Source organism: Gossypium arboreum, chromosome 7, assembly GCF_025698485.1.
Source record: "Gossypium arboreum isolate Shixiya-1 chromosome 7, ASM2569848v2, whole genome shotgun sequence".
Lineage (NCBI taxonomy): Eukaryota > Viridiplantae > Streptophyta > Magnoliopsida > Malvales > Malvaceae > Gossypium > Gossypium arboreum.
The window spans coordinates 74,552,857-74,559,331 of record NC_069076.1 but is presented as its reverse complement, the minus strand read 5'-3'; the positions used below and the strand labels follow the sequence as shown (position 1 = coordinate 74,559,331).

The following is a 6,475-nucleotide window of genomic DNA, read 5'->3' as shown; positions in this document are numbered from 1 at the left end:
CACTTGAAGTATACCATTTTGGTAAATTATCCTGAAGGCAACCTATTTTTTTTTTAATATTATTATAGTAAAAAACCTTAAAAGTTACTTTTTTTTTTCTGAAGAATTAAATAAATGCATATTGTCATTATAAATTGCATACAATATTACTAAAATACATATAGACAATATGTCAAAATCATGTCCATTTCATGGAACTGATAGTAATAATTGTCCTCACATGAAAGAAAAAAGAGAAATTGCAGACCATATGATTTTCATGGACAAAAAACCTTACAGCTGTAGATGATCTAAGGTTGCTAACCACAATAGGTGAAACTCCAATCATTTTAACACCCAAAGAGCAACTTAAATGGAAAAATAATTGATTCAACAAAGTTTCCATATGAGTTTCCTCTGATCTGGTACAATACCATTGGTTGAGTTGTTCATATTTTTGAGTCATTAGACCAGAAATTACTGTTTTTTTTCTTTTTGAATCACAACATTTACTTTTTTGAAGATGTACAAGCAAGCTTTAATGGCAGATGCATGGATAAGGGAAGCTGAAGAAGCATTAAAGTTGGTGGAAGACATAGAAAATAGAGTAAACAACAATGACCCATCACTACAAGACCATGGAAATTGCGTTATAGACATTGCCGCTCGTTCCAAGCTTTTAGATGTTGGGATGAAAATTGATCGACTTGAAGCACTTCTTAGAAACCTTCCTTCAAAACTTATTTTGTATGTTTCATATTTCTCTCTATTAATTACATCTTAGATTGTTTGTTTTCAATGGAATGCATGATTAATATCCAAAACTACCATTGCAAAAATACTTGGGAAAGATTAAAAGATACGTATAATTTTTTTCGCTTCTTTTAAGCAAACAAAAGATTGTTGGCTGTAATTTCCATACAAGAAAGAGAAATCTAGATTGAGGGAAGAAAGAAGAAGAAATTTGGGGGGAAGAAAAGTCAAAAGAAAAAAAGAGTTTTTTTAAAAAAAAAATTAGATTATGATCTCATCATGACGTCATTTATACCACGTGTCACAATCTTATTCAGCCACCTATCTTAAACTTAACGATGTTAGACTCAGGTGCAGGTTTAGTTGACGGACAAAAAAAAAATTAAGTACTAATTTTATATTTAACCCAATAATCAATAATTCTAGAATTTTCATAATTATATTATTTTTACGAATATAAAAAATTAGAGTTAACCTTGGAATTGATGAAGATCACAAGAAATTAATTCTTTTTTTTCTTGATTTTTGTTTCTTTGTTTCACAAATCTTGAATGATTAATGTTATATTTTTTTTAGTCGAAAAAGTAATTTATAGTGATGAATCTTTAATTTAATAAGTTCATCAAGTAACCAAATTAATGAATATAATTTAATCTCTATTAAATTAGATAACAAAATCTAAAAGATTGTTGATTTTTGTTTCTCAACATTGTTTAGGAAAATAGATATGGATACCAGAAAATTGTTTATTTTGTTTGAAAACTTTCTACGTCTGTGAGAACTTATCCAAAGAGTTAATCCACTATAATCTACAAGTTTCATTCACTCATCAAGTAGCAATCTCACTCCTATACTTGAACTAATTAACTTTTCCTCTAAGACTTTCCTCTTAAAAGCTTAGGTGTAAATTGTTTACTTACAATCTTTACATTCAATAAGCCAACTCCTAATTAAAAAATTATAATTTTCTCTCAATTTACATATCTAAGAATATATACAAGTAAAAAAGCTTGTTGAATTACAACAAATTATAATCACATATTACTCTAAAATAGCTCATTTAAAAGGTTTTCAATATTCTACTACAAATATCTTATTAGTATCCAACTCTTTTGAGTATCAAAATTTCTATTTACAGTAACTTGGATTGAACTGAAAGTTTCATCATGATTCTTGCTTGGCTTGATTCTCAAGTACAAAGTCTTTATAAATGTCCTATTAACAATATTTAATATTCAACAATTTAAGGACTAATACAATTTGTTCAAAATATGACCATCAAATAAGGTAAGTTATATGATGCCATATTTTCCTCAACTTTTCCTTAAGTTACAATTGGTGTTGAAGCTAGCAGCTTATAATTGGCACTAACAATCAACCTATTTGGCATTTTTGAACAAAAAACTTAGCAACATATTAAGTAAGGATAACCATGTAACATCCCGAGACCACAAATCCTAGATAAAAATAATTATTTTATGATTCTCATGAGGGTTATGTTATGAATGCATGCATGTGTGAAAGTTTCATGAAGAAATTCTATGCATAAAATGTCTAATTGCATTTTAGGGACCAAATTGAATAAAGTGCAAAACGCGCATTCTAGAAGCTTTAAGCATGAAATTGCATTAGATTATGAATTGGAGGGTCCTAATTAGCAATTTTACCAATTTCTATAATTTTGAACAAAAATGGACATGCATAGGAAAAATGTAAAAGAGAAACCCTAGGGGTATTTTGGTCATTTGGTAATTAAAAGAATAAAAAGGTAAAAATAAGTCAAAATTGGCTTCCATCTTCTTTCTTCATTGCCGAAAATTGCAAAAAACCATAGCTAGGGTTTGTTCAACATTTCCAAGCTTGATTGTAAGTGCATCCTATCCCTGTTTTTAATGTTCTTTGTATTTTTAAAGTCCTTGAAGAATGATCTACCCGTTTTCTAGCTATATTTTTAGCTAGGGTTCATGTATGAAATTTGACCCATTACAAAATGCATGTATTTTGATGATTAATGGAGAAATATGAATGTTTGATGCATGATAAACATCTTTTACTAGGTGATTTTTAGTGAAAACACCTAAACAAGGGACTTGTTTGTAAAAATGTTAAAGTGAGTAGTAATAATGTGAAATAAAAGAAAATATGGGCTGATATGAGCATAATAAAGGTTCGAATAGGCTTGATAACCAAGAAAATGCATGCATTCCATTTTACGAGCCTAGGGACTAAATCGTAAATATGTGAAAGTTTAGGGGTCAAAATGTAAATTTACAAAAAGTATGATTTATGGACCCATTTAAATAAGGTGAATAATAAATAAGTTAAATTTTGCATTATAGATAAAAAAACGTGAATCGGGACTTGATCGAGGAAAGAATAAAGTATACGACGATTAGGCTCGATTATCATCATTTTTGTACCGAGGTAAGTACATATGCAAATAATATGGTGTTGTAATATGTTTTTTTTAATGCTTTAATATATTATGATAAATATTGCATTGTGATTATGAGTTATAAGCTTATTGAACGTTACGAAAGCATGAATGTTATTATGGTCGTTACATACGATGTCACGAGCAAGTGCGATAAAGATATTATGTGCAATAAGGAAAATCTCGTTTGAACCTTAGGAATAGTTTAGGATACAAGCGACATGTCACTAGGAATTAAGAAATCCGAGCTCGTTGAGTGGTCCGAGTTCGTGATATATGTGAGAAATCTGAACTTATTGAGTTGGTCCAAGTTCGTGATATATGTGAAGCATCCGAACTCGTTGAGTTGGTCCGAGTTCATTATGGATGCGATGCATGTGACATCTGAGCTCGTTGAGTTGGTTCGAGTTCATTATGGATGTACATATATTATGAGGTAACTTTGACTATGTATGTATATGTGGCACTTAGGTGTAAGTTTTCGCGTATCCAATAGTATTCCGAGTGTTCAATGGGTAATAAAATAAATGTGATGACAGTCCTGAGGAGGACATATGAAAGAGGTATGGTTATCGATGCTTTACATCGGGTACAGGTATGTACGTTAAACCTATGAGTAATGCCTTGATAAAGTTTGGTTTACAATGAGCAAGTATATATGTGCGTATGATTAATAAGCAAAAAAAAAAGGGGTTTGATGATGAATATTCTTATGTATATTCTACTATGTTTTGCATGCTGAATCTTTACTATCATTTCATATTATTTGTATGTGGACTTACTAAGCTTTAATGCTTACTCCCCTTTTTTTTCATTCTTTGTAGTTCTGCCAAGCTAGCTTGGGGATCGAAAGTTGTCGGAGTATTCGATCACACTATCAAAAGACTATTGGGTATAGTTAAATTATTATTTTGAATATGGCATGTATAGAAAGCTTGATCATTTTGTGATATGTATCATGCTATTTGGCCAAATTGTGAAGGCCTATGATGATGATTCGTTTTGTAATGGCCATGTGATATGGCTCATATTTGATTATTTGGGGTTGTAATCTAATTACCCATACATGCATACGCTAGTGTTTTGATGGTAAGATATGTTATTGTTTGGTAAGTGCATAATAATGATGTGATATATTGTTGATCGATGAATGCATGGTAATGTATGAATCTGGTGCTAAAGGATAAAGGATGACCTAATAGATTAAAATGACCATATGCATGAATGCTCAATTTGAAGTTATGGTAATAAGTTTAATAATGCATGAAATTGGTTTGGAATGCCTTTAAATGATGCAGCAAATGAATGTGCAATAGGATGATATTACAAAGATGTGAAAGTGCCATGGTAGGGAATAATTGAATGCCTAAATATGTCATGTTGCATGTTATAAAGTATGTTTGAATGCATGAATGATTGAGGGTGACTATTGGATTGGAAAATAGCCTTTAAATGGTCCACATAGGTAGACACATGGGCATGTGTCTAGATCGTGTGTGACACACGGTTTGCCCCAAGGGCGTGTTGAATGGCCGTGTGTCCCCTGCACCTAAAATTTCTAAGTCAGTATGCATGATAGTAAACACACGGGTAGAGACACGGCTGTGTGTCTCAACCGTGTAGAGGACACAGCTAAGGACACGGGCGTGTGCCTTGGCCGTGTGCCCTTAAATGAATGATGACGTCATAAACAAAATGTCTAGGTTTTTGGACATGGGCGATGACACGGGCGTGTCTAGGCAGTGTGAGGGACACGGTCGTGTGCTCGGCCGTGTGAAAACCTTTGTAGGTTCGAAATGAAAAATAAATTCTAGAAATTCCACATGGGTATGGGATACGGGCGTGTCCCAAAGCACACGGGCGTGTGCATTGCCTTCACATGGGCGTGTGAGGTTTAAACCTAGAAATTTTCTTAGAATTTTCCTAAGTTATCGGTTTAGTCCCAAATTACTCTAATGTATGTTTTAGACCTTGTAGGTCCATGATAAGAACAATATGATTTTGTTTGATCGGTTTTCATTTGGAATGAAATTTTATGACCTGTATTTTCTGGAAATACCCTGTTTATGTTCGGTAATGCCTCGTACCTCGTCCCAATCTCGGGTATGGGTAAGGGGTGTTACAAACCAACTCAACAATCCCTCATAATGTTGAAAAAATCGGTTTAGAAAACGATTATTATAGTTACGGTGGAAGTTTATTTTTTAAAAAAAAATTCAGCATTTTTATGATATTTATAGTAATAAAACTTAACCAAAATTATACATGTGCTTTGTGTGAGGTGGACTCAAGTCGATCCTGGCTTTCAACTGAGCGGCCTTCTCTACTATCTTCGAACCACGAATTGCGTCAAGTGTGTACTCGAGCAACATGAACTAATTCACAAAAAGAAATTATATATTTACTTTCAGTAGGAAAGTCAGTTCTCTCTATAAACCGATAAAACTCATAATTTCCTAAAAATAGAATTTATTCTTAGTAAATAAATTTCTACTACTTTTTGGTAGAATAATGATATGTTGTGCAGTATGTTTTAGGTCAACCAATGCTCTTTATTTATAGAGAGATGTATAAGAGTTCTGGTTCATTATGTTATTGATAAATAATATTAATTAAATAGATACAACTCTTACTACAAGTAAAGGAGTGAGGGGCAACACATCCCTTTTAATTTTACTAGGGTTGGCACCCCTTGTGTTCAGACAAGGGCTAAGTTGGGTCTCTCATGTATTGGGTCAAATTATATGTGCTTCTTGAACTTTTGACCCAACAATTTATAATTTAATCCAACCCAATATTTATTTTATATTTCTTAAAATAAACATTATTTAATCAATTAGTTTAATTAATAAAATTAACTAAATTGATTTGTCAAATAAATAATTTTCTCAACCAAATTCTAATTCATTAAAGTCATAACAACTTTACTATAATATAATCCATAAACAAATATATTTAATTTCCTTATTCAACAAATCTCATAAATCTCATAATGACTAATTATTTTAATTTCATATTCATATTTCAATTATTTAATAAATAATAATTTGAAAAACTTAAATTAATTATCAAGTCATTCCTGTACTTAACGAGAAAATACATTCACTATAGATAGTGCTTCATGGGATCTATTTCTCTTACATCATCGTTTCTCTTACCATATCATATAAGACCATAACTGGTGGGTTATGACATTATATGGAAAGAACTAAAGAAAGATTATTACATATGGAGTTATCTGCATGACCTAAGGTGATGAGGGGAAAACCTCACATAATGTGAGCTTAGGAGAATCCCTATCGTGAACAA

The 6,475-nt window shown here is 31.6% G+C and overlaps 2 long non-coding RNA genes across 2 annotated transcripts; both read left to right on the top strand.

The window, feature by feature from the left end:
• Positions 1–247: 247 nt before the first annotated feature.
• On the top strand, positions 248–803 carry LOC128295599 (uncharacterized). Its single transcript, XR_008286136.1, has 2 exons — positions 248–404; positions 503–803. It is a non-coding gene; the product is annotated as an uncharacterized LOC128295599 (long non-coding RNA).
• A 1,762-nt stretch (positions 804–2,565) lies between these two features.
• LOC128295617 (uncharacterized) lies at positions 2,566–4,290 on the top strand. The gene is made up of 2 exons (XR_008286168.1): positions 2,566–3,156; positions 3,991–4,290. It is a non-coding gene; the product is annotated as an uncharacterized LOC128295617 (long non-coding RNA).
• The last annotated feature ends 2,185 nt before the right edge of the window (positions 4,291–6,475 follow it).